Source organism: Phacochoerus africanus, chromosome 7, assembly GCF_016906955.1.
Source record: "Phacochoerus africanus isolate WHEZ1 chromosome 7, ROS_Pafr_v1, whole genome shotgun sequence".
NCBI lineage: Eukaryota > Metazoa > Chordata > Mammalia > Artiodactyla > Suidae > Phacochoerus > Phacochoerus africanus.
The window spans coordinates 38,129,185-38,148,384 of NC_062550.1; the positions used below are offsets into that span (position 1 = coordinate 38,129,185).

The following is a 19,200-nucleotide window of genomic DNA, read 5'->3' on the forward strand; positions in this document are numbered from 1 at the left end:
TTTTCTTTTACTCTTTGGTCCCTTTGTCTTCCTTATAAGGTACATATATTCTGTAAATTCTGGTTGGGTGGTCTGGTGACATAGTTGCACATGGATACAGATTATATCATACTGCCACGAAGTTGTGCATGTGTGCACAGATGTTGGTTGTGCAGGTTGCCTTCCCTTTGTTCTGGGAGGGCCCCTATCACAGTAAGATGTGGCACTCACCTCCCACAAAAACATCAAAAAAAAGACCCATCTACATGTAGACTGATTTGCACAGAACATCTACTGAATGCTGGCAGAGGACCTTAAACCTCCCAAATGGGCAAGAAGCCATCCACATAACTGAGTGGAACAAAAGGAAAAAAAAGAGAAAAAAGGAATCAGGATAGAACTAGCACTCCTGAGAGGGAGCTGTTAAAGAGGAAGGGGGCCCACACCCTGGGAAGCCACCTAACTGATGGGAAGATCAGCTGAGATGGAGGGACCTCAGAGTCGCAGAGGAAAAATGCAGTAGCTGGACAGAGGAGGGCAGAGCAGAGAGAGCGCCACAGAGACCATCTGCACCACTGCCCCCAGACACCACAGCCTGAGATGCTGAGGGTAGGGGCTGTGCACTGAGACTCAGTTCCAAGGAGAGGACTAGGGTTGGCTATGTGGAGACAGCCTGAGGGCTAGGGAGCAGTGTGCCACAGGCTGGGGAGCTGAATGCCACAGCCAAAGGAACTGGGAGCAGGTCTGGGCCTGCAGGAGAAGCAAGGTGCCATTGTTGGAGGGGGTGAGAGGAGGAAGGACAGCTGTCGTAGGAATATCTTTTACCTGCTCACACTTGGGCTCTCAGAGAGCAGGGCGCCTCTGGTGCAGGCTAGGGCTGGTGTGGTGCTCTTTGCGCGGGGCTAAACGGGGTGGCTGGGCACACTCTTGTGTGGGCTAAGGGCAGCAGGAGACTAAGTGAGACCCGGTGCCTCTTGCATGATCCTCAAGCAGCAGAAACAAACCACAGCAGTCATCTTAGACACCACAGGTGGTTATGTCCCACCACCACTAGGGGGTCTGTGAACAGGTACCACGGGTGGCCCCAGGCACCTCAGAGGTCGGTCAAAGAAGAGGGCACTGTAATTGAGCACCACCTTTTGTTACTCTCACTCCCCTGGGAATGCACCCACCATGCATGCTGGCCACTGCCAGATGCTCTGGGCGCCACCTATACCTCCTGATCACTGTCACTTCCCAGGACCCCTGTAACTAGGAGCAGCCTGTGCCACCTTTCCATGGGTTCCTGTCACTGTCAAGAGCCTAGCAACCAAGCATGAGCTACTAGCCCTCCCATTGCCTCCATCTCCTGGGAGCACACACAGGACCCTAGAAATAAAAAGTAAGCTCTCACAAAATACCCTCACAAAATGATCACGCATATAATGACCTTCCAAGACCTACAGTAGTTGTTTTCCTAAACTCACAGAATAAGAAAAATGTAAGCAAAATTAGGAAGCTTAGGGACAGTTCCCAGTTAAAAGAACAGGAGACTTCACCTGAAGGAGCAATCAATGAAATAGACCTCTGCATTCTAACAGACACTGAGGTTCAAAAGGAGATAGTGAAAATACTGAAGGAATTAAGAGCAAATGTGAAGGAATTAAGAGCGGATATGAACAGTAATGCATGATTACTTTAGAAAGGAACTAGAAAATATAGGAGCTGACGAAAAATTAGAAAATTCATTTCCAGAGACACAAACTGAGTTAAAGGCACTGACTAGCAGAATGAATAATGCAGAGGAGCAAATTAGTGACTTGGTAGATAGAATAATGGAAATCACCCAATCAGGACAGGCAGACAGAAAACCAAATGAAAAAAAACATGAAACAATGTAAGAGATCTATGGGATAAATGTAAAGTGGGCCAATCTGCACATAAAAAGGATTCCAGAAGGAGAAGAAAAAGAAAACGGGATTGAAAATGAAGAAAATATGGCTGAAAACTTTCCAAATCTAAAGGAAACAATATCAAGATAAAGGAAGTACAGAGGGCCCCAAACAAGTCGAACCCAAACAGGACCACACCAAGATATTATAATAAAAGGCAGAATTAAAGAGAGGATTCTATAGGCAGCAAGAGAAAACAAGGAGTTAATCCTAAGGGTACCCCCATAAGGCTGTTAGCTGATTTCTGTACAGAAACACTACAGGCCAGAAGAGAGTGACAAGATATATTCACAGTTCTAAATGGGAAAAAATTTGCAGCCTAGAATACTCTAATCAGCAAGAATATCATTTATAATAGAAGGAGAAATAAAGATTTTCTCTGACAAACAGAAATAGAGTACATCAAATGTACTCTAAAAGAAATGCTGAAAGGACTCCTCTAAATAAAGAAGAAATAGGACGGAGGAAACCACAGTTTGGAAAACAATCACTTAAATAAGCCTGTATACAGATCCAAAAGAGAGAGGAAAAAAAAAAAAACTATTTAAAAGCAATGATAAACACAAGGAATAGCAGAAAGACAAACATGAAGATGTAAAAAAGGGACTTCAAAATCATAAAATGTGAGGAAAGAAAGTAAGAAAATATAGACTTTTTTTTTAAAAAGAATGTGTTTGAGCCTATATGACTTTAGGCTAAAGCAAGCAGATATGGAAGGGGTTAACATACTAGAAAAACAGGGCAACCACAAATCAAAAACCAAACATTACATCCCCCAAAACTTAAAGAGGAGGATGAAAGCCTAAAAGGAAATCATCCAACAAAAAAAAAAAAGAGAGAGAGAGAAGGAACAAAGGAGAAACTGTAATCAACTGGAAAACAAGGCTTAAAATGGCATTAAATACATATTTATCAATAATTACCTTGAATATCAATGGACTGAATGCTCCAATCAAAAGACTAGAGTGGCAGATTGGATTAACAAAACAGAGCCTACAGTACGCTGTCCTACAAGAGACTCACCTTAGGGCAAAAGACACTTAAAAGTGAGGGTATGGAAAAAGATATTTTATGTGAATGGAAAAAGCAGGAAAGCAGAAGTTGCAATAGTCATATCAGACAAAATAAACTTTAAAAACAGGCCATAAAGGCAAAGAAGGACACTATTTGATGATAAAAGAATCCAAGAAGATGATATTACAATCATCTATATGTATGCCCTTACTATAGGCGCACCCAGATATACAACAAAATGCTAATAGGCATAAAAGGAGAAATTAATGGGAGTACAAAAATAGGAGATTTTCACACCCTACTCACATCAATGGACAGATTCTCTAGACAGAAAATCAGCAAGGCAACAGATCCTAAATGATACAATAGAAAACTTAGACTTAATTTTCAGGACATAACATCCAAAAAATCAACATATAGATTTTTTTTCCAAGTGCACCTGGAACATTTTCAAGTAGTGCCATATACTGGGGCACAAAACTAACCTCAACAAATATAAGAGTATAGAAATTATTCCAGGTATCTTCTCTGACTGCAGTGGCATAAAATTAGAAATCAACCACAGGAAAAGAAATGAGAAATTCACAAAAGGTCCTGGAGGAATATGTTTAGATTTGTATTTGCATCAATTTTGAGTTTCCATCAACAGTATTCATTTGGGAGTTCCCGTAGTGGCTCTGGTTAACGAATCCTACTAGGAACCATGAGGTTGCGGGTTTGGTCCCTAGCCTTGCTCAGTGGCTTATGGATCCGGCGTTGCCATGAACATGGCTGTGGCGTAGGCTGGCGGCTGCAGCTCCGATTAGACCCCTAGCTTGGGAACCTCCATATGCTGTGGGAGCAGGCCTAGAAAAGGCAAAAAAAAAAAAAAAAGCCAGAGAAAAACAGTATTCATTTGATCTGATGTTTGATAATGTTACATTTTAAATTTTTTTGAATCTATTGAGGTTGTTTTTGAGACATATTTCCCTATTGAAATAGAGTAAATGAAGATAGTCTCATCTTTTAAAAGATTTTTAATTTTGTCTTTCATATTTAAATCCTTCTGAAGTTGATTTTCATATATGGTGTGAGGAATCCAGTTTCCTTTTTAGCATAGAGATATTTATATTAGCATCATGTATGGATTTGTTGTGCCTGCCTCAACTAATTAGCAGTGCTAAATTGGCTAAATTGTATATCAGTTGCTTTATATTCATAAGTCTCTTTCTTATGTCTCTATGTTGTTGCTTTGATGTGTTTATCTAAGGCTGCCCCATTATCACATTTTCTTAACTATACTGCAGTTTTGTGTAAAATCTTCATATCTGTCTATCCACCCTGGTCTTTATGATTGACTTTCTTGGCCTTCTATTCAGTGACACACTTAGAATATTTTTTTAAAAGTAATTGGGTTTACAAGTGGAATTTTACAGATTTCATTTATATTGAGGGAAGAATCAGTATGTTTATGACATTCTTCCTCTCCCTGAATTGATAGACTGAGGCATTCTGTATTTTCTCTCAGTGAAGTTTTGTAGTTTTTCTTTTTAAATAATGGACTTACACATCTTTAGTCAGAGTTACACATCAGTACTTTTGCTTGCATTTTCTGGTAAATTGTATTTTTAACATTTAACAGGCGTTATTGTTATATTGCCATACAATTGACTTTTTAAATTGTATCTATCAATGTTATTAAACTTTTATGCTTATAACTTAGCTATAGATTCTTTGGGGGGCTTTCCTATAAATAAATTATCATCTGGAAATTTGATACTTTGATAATTTGATACAGTTTTGATACTTTATAATTTTTATAACTTGTATTTCTTTTCTAAACTCACTAATATTTCTGATAAAATGTTGAATGGAAGTGTTACTAGTAGAAATCTTTCTCCTGTTACTTGTCCTACAAGTTTAAAGTTGTCACCGGTAAATATGATGTTTGATGGAGGATTTTTTGTTTTTAAATATGCTTTATCAGGATTGACAAATTATTCATAATGCTTTCTTGTGTAATTTTTTTCTTCTTAGCACCTTTTTCATCCCTAAGTTTGTTTATTGTGTGCCTTTTCCTCTTATTTATCAGCCTTACTTAAGATTTGTCAATTTTACTAGGAATCAGTTTTTAGCGTCATTTACTTATTAAGTTATTTTTGTTTTATATGCATCAATTACTTCTTCGGGTTTGTTTTGCTGTTCTTTAACCCTGAATGTTTTTAATTTTCAAACTTAAAAACTTTTCCTAGTTATCTTCCTATTGCTGATTTCTCATGTATTCCATTGTAGTAGAGAATGTGATCAGTATTATATCAATTAATTTGTTTAGTACTTAAAATGCATATTGACCAGTTGGCAGCTGTATTGCTGTTTCTCTCCATTAGGTTGTTAATCTTGTTGTCTGTACTACATGTTTGTCACTGTTATTCACATTTTTACCATTATTCCTGTGCATAGGTTTTGGCTCCATTATATCCTCTTTTATTTCTTTAATCATTTTATACATTCTTATGTTTAGTATGTGATAAATCCTGCAGTTGGCAGTTGCCACAGATCATTCTAATATCATTTGTTTCTGTTCTTTTTCACATATACTACCTTGTTTTCCTTGCAGGTGTGTATTAAGTTACCATTTTAAATTTCTTAAGATCTATGGGACTTCTTTGAGGACTAGGTGGAAGGACATTTTTCCCAGGGGATTTTGCATTTGCTTTTGCCAGTGCCTAAGACACTACCAATCCAGGCCCAATTAAAAATAAAATGTTCGTTTGGGGTTGTAGTCCACACTGCTAATGTGCATTTGAGTTGGTTTGTAGATTCCCAGAATATATTTCCTTCACCTCTTTCTGCATCAAATTCAGGGCCATCAAGATTTTTGTTTTGTTTCTTTTTTTCACCACTCCCAAACATGTGGAAGTTCTTAGGCCAGGGATCAAATCTGAGCTGCAGCTGCGACCTGTGGCACAGCTGCAGCAGTGCCTGATCTTTAACCTTTTAACCCACTGTTCTGGGCCAGGGATTGAACTAGTGCTTCCACAGAGACAAGCTGAATCATTAACCCACTGTGCCACAGCAGGAACTCCAGAACCATCAAGAATTTTTGATGTTTTCTTCACCAAGGGGTTATTAAAATTGATGATATACCCTTCTCACTGCTGTATGAGAAGGTTTTTTTAATAGCTTTCTGTCTTCAGCATATTCGTCTTTGGGGATGTAAGCACTTTGTTTTGACTTTGTTTTGGGGTGCTGAATTTCCTTCCCTGTCTTCCAGGCTCATCAATTCATTTAAAAGTCAAAATGTAATCTCTGTATTAGTTTTCACTGATATTTTGTTCACACAGTAGCCCCACCTGAGAATAATGGCTGGCATGTGCTCAGTGAATATTTGTTGATTGGTTGGATGAGTATTTCATGAAGCATTTTTAGTTGGTTTTAAGTGGAGCTTTTTTTTTTTTTAATAGTCTGCCGTAGTATCATATCTTTATCACTATCTAGGTCTTAGTGGAAATTTCACTTCTTAAGAGAAGCATTTCCTGCTCAGATTTCTGTTGTACAGTCTTGTTCATTGTAATTTGGTGGAGGATTAGTGTTATTTATCCTTTTTATCATTGCCAATAATTGAAAAACATTTGGTGATTCTTTTTCTTCCCTTCCTCCCTTTCTTCCCTTTCCCTCCTCTGCTGTTCCTCCCTCCCTTCCTCCCTTTCCCTTTCCCTTTGTCCCTTCTTCCCGTCCTCCCTCCCTTCTTTCCTTCCTCCCTCCCTTTCCCTCTCCTTTTTTCTCTCTACCTGCCCACCTGCCTGCCTTTCTCACACTCAGCTTATGAAGTTCCCAGGCTTGGGGTCAAATTAGAGCTGCAGCTGCTGAGCTGCATCCACAACCTATACTACAGCTCAAGGCAACACCATATCCTTAACCCACTGTGCAAGGCCAGAGACTGAACCTTCATCCTCATGGATACTGTTCAGGTTCTTGACCCACTGAGCCACAGTGGGAACTCCCCATTCTTTCTTTTCATTCCTTCTCTTCCTTTCCTTTTTTCTCTTCACTCTTTTTTTTCCTTTCAGGTCCTTCCCTTGTCTGCCTCCTTCCTTTCTTCTTTTACTTCCCCTTCTTTTCCTTCCTTCTCTTCTTTCTTTATAGTATCATTTTCCTTCTACTTGAAGGACTTTAAAATTTTTTAAAAGCTTTTAAAATTATATGTAACATAGAATTATTTAAAATATTACATTTTTATTTTAAAATTGTACATGTTTTGATTCCTTCCAATGCCTATTAAAAAGAACATTTGTTCAGCCCACAACTGTTATGTCAGTCAGTCCACAGTTCTTTTAGTTGTCTTTCTTTGCTCTCTACTTGAATATGGATATACTGATGACATACTTCAAAAATTCCCCACCTGGAATCTTTGAGATCCAGTTTCTTCAAGCACTTTACCTCAGGGCCACTCGTAGGGTTAGAGCAGATGAATCTGTCTCATTCTCAGTTTCACACATCCTCTAAACTAGAATAAGTTGAAATCATATTCACCCTAAACTATCACATCTTAGAATAGTACAGATCTTTGAAATACATGAACACCTACTAAGGAAAAAAAAAATTGACCATTATGTCTTTCATGCTTTTAATAGCATGTCTTATGGTTCTTTTGCAGAAATCTAACAAATAGTTTTGTGAATAAAACAAGCTATGTAATTATTCTGTGAGGAGTTTCCAGCAATGTGTGTCCACAGAAAAAGCCCCACCAGGATAGACTTTGACCAAAAAAACATTTTTTGTAATATATTTCTAATGGTTATGAATTCTTTTAGATCTGAATGTCTGGAGAAGTCTATTTAACTTTTATTTTTGATAAAGAGTTTTGCTGGGTAAGAAAGTAAAAGTTGACAGATTTATGTTTTAGTGCTTTGAAGTTTTTGTCCACTGTTTTCTGATGTAGACTATTTCCAACAAAAAGTCTGAGGTCATTTTATCTTTAATCCCCTTATATGATGTAATTTTTCCTCTCTGGCTACTATTAACATCTTTTGGTGGTTGGTTTTACATGTTTTGATTATGATGTATCTTGAATTTGTGTCTTTATAAGTTTTTTAAAAATCAAATTTGGAAATTTTTTATTATTTATTTCATTTTTTGTCTTTTTTTTGGGGGGGGGCCACACCTGTGGCATATGGAGGTTCCCAGGCTAGGGGTACACATCAGAACTGTAGCTGCTGGCCTACGCCACAGCCACAGCAATACCAGATCCAAGCTGCATCTGCGACCTACACCACAGCTCATAGCAACACTGGATCCTTAACCCACTGAGCAAGACCAGGGATTGAACCTGGGTTCCAATGGATACTAGTCAGATTTGTTTCTGCTGAGCAGTGACAAGAACTCCCCTTAATCTGTTATTTTTTTAAATATTTACTCTGTCCTTGTTCTACCTTTGGTACTCCTATTGCACATATATTAGGTCACCTGAAGTTGTCTCACAGCTTACTGATGCTCCGTTAAGTTTTTTAAGTCTTTTTTTCTGTCCATGTATTTAGGAGAGTTTTTTTTTTATAGTTGTGGGTTTTTCTTTTTTGGTTTTTTGTCTTTTTAGGGCCACTCCCACGGCATATGGAAGTTCTCAGGCTAGGGGTTGAATTGGAGCTGTAGCTACTGGCCGTTGCCACAGTCACAGCAACTCGGGATCCAAGCTGCATCTGCGACCTACACCACAGCTCATGTCAGTGCAGGATCGTTAACTCACTGAGTGAGGCTGGGGATCGAACCTTCGTCCTTATGGATACAAGTTGGGTTCGTTAACTGCTGAGCCGCAATGGGAACTCCCTGTAGTTGTGTTTTTAAGTTCACCAACCTTTTTTTTTTTTTTTTGTCACACCCACAGCATGTGTAAGTTCCTGGGTCAGGGATCGAACCTGCACCATGGCAGTTACCTGAATCACAGGAATGATAGTGCTGGGTCCTTAACTGCTAGACCACCAGGGAACTCCACCAATCTTTTTCCTCATTACGTCAATTATTCTTTCTTTTACATAAAAAACATAGTTACAGTTGGCAGTTTTACAGTGTCATTGTCTATTCTATCATGTGTGCCATTTCTGGGTCAGTTTCTATTGATTGTTGGTTTGCCATTTATGTATTTTAATAATTTTACTGCTTCTTTGCATGCCTGGAAACTTGCTTGGATGCCAGTCCTTGGAATTTTTTATCTGTTCAGTGCTATACGTTTTTTTTGTTTATGTTAATATTCTTAAACTTTTTTGGGGAGCAGTTAAGTTACTTAGAAGCTGTTTGAGCCCCTTGAGATGCCCTCCCTCCCTTTTTGTCTCTCTTTTTTTTGCTTTTTAGGGCCACGTTAGGGGCATATGGAGGTTCCCATGCTAGGAGTCAAATCACAGCTGTAGCTGCTGGCCTGCACCACAGCCACAGCAATGCCAGATCCAAGCCGCGTCTGCAACCTACACCACACCTCATGGCAATGCCAGATCCTTAACCCACTGAGCAAGGCCAGGGATTGAACCTGCAACCTCATGGTTCCTAGTCAGATTCGTTTTCACTGCACCACGACAGGAACTCCCTCCCTCCCTTTTTAATGGTAAGTTTCATTACAAAGACCCACCATAGCCTTTTAGTCTAGTACTCATAATTTTTCCCAGCTACTGCGACTGTACTCTTCTGAGTATTCTATCTGATACCCTGCACATTATAATGTTTTTCTGCTCCGGCTTAGGGAACAGTTGCGTGAGCCCTTGAGATTGTTTCTGCTGTCTCTGGTAGTTTCTTCATCAGTAGTTAGCCAAAGACTCAAGCGGGGCCCTTTCCAGATATCTAGAACTCTTTTCTCTTTGTAGCTCTCTCTTGTTTAGTCCTCTAGCCTTCTAAAAACTCTGCCTTAGCCTACTCAGACTCTCAGTTACACTTCCTCAGTTCAGAGGGATTTTTGGCCTCTACCAAGCTCCTCCTTGCATTGCAATCCTGGAAACCCCTCCATTCAATAAGCAAGGGCAGATGTAGAGTTCACATCATGCTTTCTCTTCTCTCAGGGATCATTGTCTTTTACTCTCTGATATCCTGCATTTGAAAACCATAGTTTAATATATTTTGCCCATTTTTTAAAGTTGTTTTAGGTGAGGAGGAAGGGGAGAGGGTTCCTACTCTATCTTGGGTGGAAGTAGAAGTCTCAACATTTCATTTTTTAAAAGTATATTTTGGTTGAGAAGATGGATGAAAAACCATTCCTGGTAGAATAAGCTTTTGTATCAGTGTTCAGTCAAGGTTTGACTACTTTGGATGTGAAATACACAGAAATATTACACCTGTTCTCAGCACTTGGAGGTCATTTGGAAAGAAACATCAAACAGTGCAAGTCAGTAAATAATTTCCAGTTCATATATGGAGTCATCATAGCTCTGATTAATTGAACGGTTTCCCTTGAATTCTTTAAGATTACTTGGAAACTAATAGACCCCTAAATACAGTGTCCGTTTAACTTCTCTGGTAAGAGTAATTTTACTAATTAGTATTCCTTATTCCAGAAATTTGTGTTCTGTAACATAGTGTATTATCCCTTCTTTGTTTAACCTAATTCTGTAAATTAAAGATATTGTATATCTGTTAATGAAAATAGGAAGATTTTTTTTTTTTAAAGAAAAAGAAAAGTGTAAGTCTTTCTTATTCAGGGCCTAAAGTGCTGAGAAAGACTATTTGGGGCATATGACATTTTAAACCTGTTTGTTTGTTTGTTTGTTTGTTTGTTTGTGTTCCCTACTGGGATAAAGTCAGTGTAATAAAGCTGAAAGAATGTGATTGTTACAGAGTAAAGGACTCTGATTTTAAGACAATAGTCTTCAGTTTTTAACTATATCTTGTTGGGCCTCTTAGGTGAAATCTTTGACAATTTGTTCATATTTGAGAGTGAGATCTTTAAAAGACTTGTCTACTTGTAGAAGCATTCTAGTTAACAAATACAATATAGAAGAAATGAAGTAAATAGAAAATCATCATTAGAACATCACATTAATAGGTGCTGTAGGCAGTATTTGTGGATGGGGAGAAATTATAAGGACAAACAGGCATTTGCATGCTCTCAAAGTACTTCTTTCAAAACATTTGTTGGTTTTAAAAGGAAAATAGTAATTTACAGTATACCGTCCTAACCAAGAACAAAGTTAATATCACCTGTAATAAGACATATTATTTTCACATGCAGTCATCTGCTGGAATATATCCATCATACATATTTGAGAAGGACACATCACCTCTGTGGCTTTAAAAATGCATAACCCCAGTCTAGTCATGAGAAAACATCAGATGTAACCAAATTGCAGGATGTCCTGCAGTGTGGTTACTGCATATGGTATAACTGATAACATCAGTGTGTGAAAGACTGAGGTAAAATCCAAGGTTGCAGAAGACTAAGGAAGCATACACCTAAATAGAATGTGAATCTTAGAATAGAAAAAGGATGTTAGTGGAAAACTGGTGAAATCTGTGTAAAGTTATTAGTAAATAGCTAATTGCTTGGTTTTGATACTTGTACTGGTAAGATATTACCGCTAGGGAAATGTGAGGTTATATGGGAATTCTGTCCTACGTTTGCACCTCTTCTATAAATCTAAAATTATTTCCAAAGAAGTTTTTAAGAAAGGGTAAACATTTGTGGACACTGTGTTAACAGGTAGTTGAGCTAGCCTTTTCATTGGGGAGGACCTCATTTTGATAGTGTTAGGACATTTGTTTTTTCTGGAGCAATTCAGTTTTCCACAGGTAGGCAGTATGTAGGGAGTAGGTGGGGTAGAAGTGTGGTTCTTATATCTAATAGATCATGTTCTGTAAGCAGGTTAAGGAAAGAAAGCTTGAGGATCCCACAGTTCAGCATGTAGATCTTTGTCTCTCAGTTTTCAAGCCTGTGCTTCACCCCTCGTACACTTAGCCAAGTTTGGAGCCCATCCACTTGGGTTTTTCTGGAGAAGAAACCTTTGGTACCTTACTGGGATTGCAGGGGCTAGGTATTCTTCATGGTAACTGGCAGAGAAATATTTTCAATCTAATGTGAGTCTGTAGCCCATACCCTTCTGTACCTCAGTTTGAGGTAAAAGCCCATGTTATAGACGTTTTGTTCTGATTAATTGCAGTAATACATGTAAAATGCTTATCATTTGGTAAGTACTCAGTACATGTTAGTGCTTGTTTGTACCAGGCCCACTGTGTTAGACTGTTCCAGCACTACACTTCACGGAGTGCATATTCCCATGGACTACAGTGCAGCCCAGTGGCTCTAAGTAGTATAATTCTTCTAGTGGGATTTTTTTTTTTTTTTTTTTGACGGGAAAGAGTCATGTATTATCTCGTCATATTAAACCATTATGCCTGAAATACTCTTGAAGCTTTTTTTAAAAAGGTTTAAACTTTTTTCTAACTTGAAAAAAAGTTTGAAAATAGAAAAAAAAATTAAATCTCCAAATTATTATTTGGTATTTCTCATGGTATGGCATTCTAGCTACTGAAGGTGTCTGGTAGTCTATTAGGTATTTTGGAAGTGGTTGTCAATTTCAGTGAGAAAAGGCATAAAACAATTTTTTTCATATATTTTTAGGAACATAAAAATTAACATTAATTTTTGACATAATTCCGTTACTGTAAAATAATTGTTAGGCTCATAGAATTTTCACATGTACTATAAGCATTGCATTTGATTAGTTACTGTCAAATAACTCTCAGATAACCACATGTAATTGAGTGAGAGGAGGACACACACATTCATCTTGTGGACCTACTTTGTACCAGGCACTGTTCCAGATTCCATGGAGAAATAATGAAGAGACGCCCCCTCAAAAAAAAAAAAATTCTCTTCTCATAAAGTTGATGTTTTAAAGCATAAGAAGACATTAAAGCAAATAAATAAAATGCATTATATATTGTATGTTGATACATCCCTTGAAGAAGATATCAAAATAGGAAAGGGGATAAAGAATGCCTTAGAGGTTTGGGAGAGGGATAGTGTAGTTTAGAAAGAGAATAGGTGGAGCAGTCCTCACATAGAATATAGGTATAGAATGGCTCCATACCTGAAGTAAGGTGAGGTGAAGCCATGAAGAGCATTCCTAGAGGGTACAAGAGCAGAGGCCTGGAGGCAGAAGTATACCTTCTATGTTTGAGGAATAGCAAGGGGAGTGGGGCAGTGTGGCAGGAACACAGTAAGAGAAGGGAGAAGTGGTGGGAGGTTAGAGGTAATGAAGCGTAAGTTCACTAATTAGACTTTGGAGGCCAGAGTAATAGTGCAGGAGCATTGTGAATGTGTTTTTTTTCTTCACTCCCTTTGATTTGGGTTCTTTATTCTGAGCTTCAGATGGATAAAGTATATAAGAATATAATCGTAAATATTTAGCACATTTCATAGTACTCACCGAATATTTATTGAATTAATTTATACAGCCAGATGTGTAGAAGAATTTTAAAGGTCCTGTGTTCCCTTGCTGAAGGAATACTTCTCATTTTTAATTGATTTATGTAATATAATTCGGGATTCTGATACTCCTCTTTAATTTACTGTTTCAAAACATTTGCCACCTTCAGTAATGTTTGTTATCGAATAGATATTTAACAAAATGAGCATCTGTTTTTATTTGCTTTAGTAGTCATAATAGAATCTAGTTTTCTCTGAATCAGTATTTACTTTTTATATTATAAAATGAAGATTCACAGTCTCAAAAAAATTAATGTCACATTTAGTTTAAGTCCTATACTTAGACTGATTTCTTTAAAAGTCTTTAAGATTTTTTTTACCATCTAGTTTGACTAAAGTTATTTTAATTGAGGGGATCCTTTTGCTTTTATCAAAGTGGAACACTTTTAAGAAATTAGTTTTCTCCTAATGAATATACTTATACCAGAAGTTATCCCTGGGTATTAAAAAGCTCAGTGGTCCATTTTTAGGAATGTAAGTACATCTAAGTAGTCCAGCTGTCATTCTGCTGGTTGATGATGTTAATGTGTATGAGAGCCTTAGATTTATAGGAGAGCAAAAAGGTATTCAGGGGGCAGATAGGTAGAGGATTTTAATATATTGTCTTAGACATTTTTATGATGGCCAGGTAAGCCTTATCCTTTCGTATTCTTCGTGCAAGTTTATAGAAAGTACTGCCTTGCACCTTGCCCTGCACTCCCTTTGTTTTGATTAGCACTTTGAATCAGTCTGAGAGGTGAATCTGGGGTTGGGGAGTATTGAAGTTGTGAACAGGGAGTCATAATGTTGAAACTGGACATTCAGATCTTTATAGCATGATTTCCTTATTTTTCAAAGAGCAGAAGAATCCCATCGTTTATCATGTTCTGGTTGGACTCCTTTCTTATCGTTTGCTGGAGTTTGAACTTCAGAGCTATGGTGTCAACCCTGCTGTAGTATCTCAGGGGAGCTTCTAGTGTGGGGCTGGTGCCATGGCTCACCCTCCAACCTTTCCTTCTTCACTTCAGCCTCCAGCTCTGAGCTTTCCCATCCCCAGAGTAGCAAATGTTGAAAGAAGTTGCACAGGTAAGTATGTGGTGGGAAAGGCCGGGGGGAAAATGGTGCTGTAGTCAGTATTTTAAGGGTGGATGTTGGGCCATTTTCCCTATGAGGCATTTTGTTAGTTTAAAAGTAATGGTGTTTCTTGTAAATTTTATTTCATAAAATTACCTCATAAATTACTAAAGTCCTAGTGTTCTAAGAAATAATGACAATTTATTAGTTAAATGTAAAACAGGGAAAACCTTAAACTGAATAAACCATTAATGTTATAATGGAAGGGAAGGTTGTTAGTTTTTTTGTTTTGTTTTGTTTTTGTCTTTTTGCCATTTCTTGAGCCACTCCCACGGCATATGGAGGTTCCCAGGCTAGGGGTCTAATCAGAGCCATAGCCACCAGCCTCTCCAGAGCCACAGCAACGTGGGATCCGAGCCGCATCTGCAACCTACACCACAGCTCACGGCCAATGCCGGATCCTTAACCCACTGAGCAAGGCCAGGGATCAAACCCGCAACCTCATGGTTCCTAGTCGGATTCGTTAACCACTACGCCCCGACGGGAACTCCTGTTTTGTTTTTTTTTTTAAACTTCATATTCTCCACAGAGTATAGCAGGACCAGAAAACTCATTTTCAGAAAAGAAGCTAAGAAAAAAAAGTTGGGGAAAGCATAAAATTTTGCCACATTTAATTTGGTATGAGAAGTAGGAAGTTTTAGTTTTCTTCTACTAGCTTTAGACATGCTGTTGTTCCCTTTCCCAAAGTTTTTACACAGGTAGTTATATTTTTAATATTTGCAGGAATAGAAACTTCAAACATCTTTTTCTTTGAAGTCTAGACAGGAAGACTGGAACATTACTGCCCATCTCTGGAGTTAAAGTTAACAAAAATAAGTATAGAGGCAGTGAAGGCACAATATCTAGTACAAAGTTCATCAAACATTTGTCGAATGAACAATTTCACCCAATTGGTGTGTGTGTGTGTAAAATGCCAGCACTCCTGGCATTTTCTGCTTGTCTTCCTTGAACCCAAAAACAAGATCTAACAACACATATTTTTTCTTAATGCATACTTTGTAGAAATAGTTTTGTAGCAGAGTCTCCACTACTTTATTCACTAATAAATACTGTCATTTTAGGTTCCTGCTTCTCAGAAAGCCTTGAAAAAATGTTTCTTTAGTTTTCCCAGATCTATATCCCATATAATTCTTCTTTTGCTTTTTAGGGCCATATACCCGCGGCATATGTAGGTTCCCAGGCTAGGAGCTAATCGGAGCTACAGCTGCCAGCCTACACCGCAGCCACAGCAATGCCAGATCCTTAACCGACTGAGCGAGGCCAGGGATTAAACCCACAACCTCATGGTTCCTAGTTGGATTCGTTTTCCACTGTGCCACAACAGGAACTCCTATCTTGTATAACTCTTATGCATGTGATTTCTGGCTTCTGCATATAACAAGACACTCAAAATTATACCCAGGAAAAATAGAATTAATATCATCTATGATTACTGACATTTCTTCAGAGAAAGTGTGTCAGGATTAAATAGATAGGGGCATCAAGTATTTGGCACTTCAGGTCTCAAATCAGGTCCTCAAAGTATAGAATCCTCAGCAGTTTCTCTCTCCAAGTCCTCTAAGTTGTAGAGTTTCTTTAATAATGTCTTGGGAGACTTGTAGAAATCTGTATCTCCCAGCAAAGCAGATCATACATCCAGTTTCCTTTTGGATGCCTTCCTCTCCTTTTTTAGAGATCTTACGACCCCCACCCCACGTTTAAGATATTCACCCTCATTTAAAAACTTGCCTCCATACATAGAGGTTTTCTTTTTATATCCTAAACTTTAGGGTTTTCTACTGTTATATGTCCTTTGACTTGTACTTTATAAGTTTATATCTTAATATTTAAGGATAAAATATTGCTTATTTTAATTTTAGGCCCTATTGTGTGAATTATCAACTCTAACTTATTGCTCATAAGGCATACCAATTATAGTTGGGTTTTTAGTTGATATATGAGTGTATGCTTTTTTTTAATGGTTAGCACTTTTTGAGTTATAAGAGTTTTTATTTAGAGTGATGCACTTACCTTTTAAGCTTACATGTTGGTGGTTCAAGTTAGAATCTGTATAACGCATATTGATATAAGCTTATGATTTTGGAAAACCACAAAATCTGCTTCTTCAAGTTAAAGGATATATAACAATTTCTCCCAGTATCAAAGTCAGACTGATGGGGCATTTATAGACTTTCTGAAATACTCTTTAGAGAATTTATTGGTTTTGTGGGCACATCTTAAGGTATGGTATACATGGTTTGGGGAATATTTTCTGAGCTTCAGATACCAAATTTCAGTAAATGGTCTTTGGATTATTCTCTCTTTGTATGCCCTCTCCATCTTTTCTCAAATAGGAGGTATTCCATTCTTGGGAGGGTGAGACCTCTAAAAAATATTGCTGTGACCTCTGATAAGGGCTCTGTGCCAGAAATATTAAGTATGCCTCTGAAATAATGATTGTGGATACATTCACATAGACCCCTCGTTTTTCTGCTGAATCACATTGCCAACCAGAGGTTCCTGTACATCTCCTTGTTAACTGCTTTTTCAGTATTCATTAAGGCTTTCATTGCTTATTTATCAGGCATTCTGCATTTGCTGAAAGCATGAAATGAATTGCTTTGATTTATTTCCATGGTATCAGTTCAAGTTGATGAATTTAGAAATTATCACTTTAAAATTTGTATCTTCACTTTTCTTAGATCCATCCTAAGCTGACTCTACATACAGTATTCATGGTACATTTATCATATTATGACTATCAAGCCACAGTATTCTAGAACTAGTAGGATTTTCAAGAGTAGTACATTTTTTAATGAGGAAAAATAATTTGTTATTTTCCTAAAGACTTCCAGACATTAAATTCTTTGTTCTTTGAGAAGCTAGATTTTTTTTCCAGTGTAAGTGCCCTTTCCTTTTTTTAATCCTATTTCATTTTTCAGTGTTTTCCAGGAATGAAATAAAATTAGGAACAGTTGTGAAGTAGAATTGGTAACTCAGAATCCTATTACCAAAAAATACCGCTAAAACAAAAGTTCTGGGGTTATAAATATTTCTAGTAGGTAGTATATAATATCTGCTATAGATGTATTCTAGTTCCATAGAATTAGGGCAATATCTCGGTGAGATTTAACCTATCAACTTTTCCCTCCAAAGGCCAATAATAAAGATAACAGATTATCTTCAGATATTATAGTTTCTCATGATTGGTTTCAGTTTTGATTTGACTACATCTTACAGATAAATGTTAATGGCAGTAGAATGTGATTTTTTATTAATTTTCTGCCCACTTTATAGACAAGCAGAACTTGTGTGCTTATGATGTATGTGTGCGAGGTGTTCACTGATAGTGTATGTGAAACTGGAAGGAAAAAGTAAGCAAGAGGTCAAATTCTGTACTCAGCAAAGTACAGAACTCCCCATTAGGGAAATGGGAGTAAAAGAACTGTCCATCGCCCCCATCCCCACGTACACTTGGTGCTCTTTATCTTTTATATAGAAGGGGAGGGCAAACTCTGTTGCTAAAGGTGAAAACTGTTGGCTGGCTATACAAAAGTCTTCATATTCATGTGAAAGAGGTGATTTTATGATGGGACACATGTGTCAACATGTTAACAGTAACACTGGCTACTTTAGAAACACAATCCACAAGAAGAAGTTACAGTTAGGGGTTTGTTCTTGTTTTAACCGAGTTGTAAAATGTATCCTACTTGTTCAATACTAATTTTAATAGCTTATAATAAACATGTAGAATTTTATAATCTTTCTAATTCCTTGAATGATTAAATTATATTCACTGTATTTTGAAAGTAAGTCAAATTATTAGTTCATTTGGAATAAGGAAACAGTAATTACTTTTTAATTGGTGTAATAGTGTTCTTTCCTATAAGCATAATTTTATTCTAAAATTAATGTCACTTCCTCTAAAATAGATTGTGATCATTTTGGTAGAGGCTGACTGGCTTTTGTTTGACATACCTCTAGTCAGTTCATTCTCATCTTCTGCTAAAGAGATCTTTATGACATGTACAGATACTTGATATGGCTTATGATATGTTTACTGCAAAATAAGCCACCACCCTTCTTCTGCCCCTAACTTCATCTCCCATCGTGACTTTGACAGTTTAAGGAGAATATACACATTAAACTATTAGGTATATGTCTGAGAGTCAATGTAACCGTTATAATGGGGGGGGGGGATAACTGTAGTTGATAGTCTAGGTCCATATCCCATCTCCATCACTTAGCAGATTGGAACCTTGGAAACATCAGATTTATGACCTTGTGCAGGTTACCCAACTTCTTTTATTCTCAGTTTTCTCATCTAAAACTGAAGGCTAAATAAATAAATACATGAGGATTACATATGTAAATTATGTATCTGTTGCTAAGTGAATTATGAAGATTCTATAAATACATTTTAAAGCATTTGGAATATATCGTCTGGCATATGTAAGTGGTCAGTAAAAGTTATTTCTCATTATTGTATTTATAGTTATAAATTACAGTTACATAAAGTATTTTTAGTGACTGTTAAATCGGGATCCTGATTTAGTGTGAAAGTTTCAAAGAATGGGGGTGAAGAGCATTCTAAGTAGAGGTATCAGCATATGCAAAGTCTGGAGGTAGAAGAGAATTTATGTTTGAGTAACTACAGTTGTAGCATCAGTTTAGTGGTGGCAGGGGACCTGTGGGGAGAATTAAGGTCAGAGAGGCTACATAGGGCCTTGTAAGCCTTATTAT

The 19,200-nt window shown here is 37.4% G+C and overlaps 1 protein-coding gene and 1 non-coding gene across 2 annotated transcripts in view; one reads left to right on the top strand and one right to left on the bottom strand.

Moving 5' to 3' along the window:
- Window positions 1-19,200, top strand: part of CNOT2 (CCR4-NOT transcription complex subunit 2) — a 155,373-nt gene that overhangs the window by 50,751 nt on the left and 85,422 nt on the right. The gene's annotated exons all lie outside the window — the stretch shown is intronic.
- Window positions 7,537-7,667, bottom strand: LOC125131876 (small nucleolar RNA SNORA18). Its single transcript, XR_007136056.1, has one exon. It is a non-coding gene; the product is annotated as a small nucleolar RNA SNORA18 (small nucleolar RNA).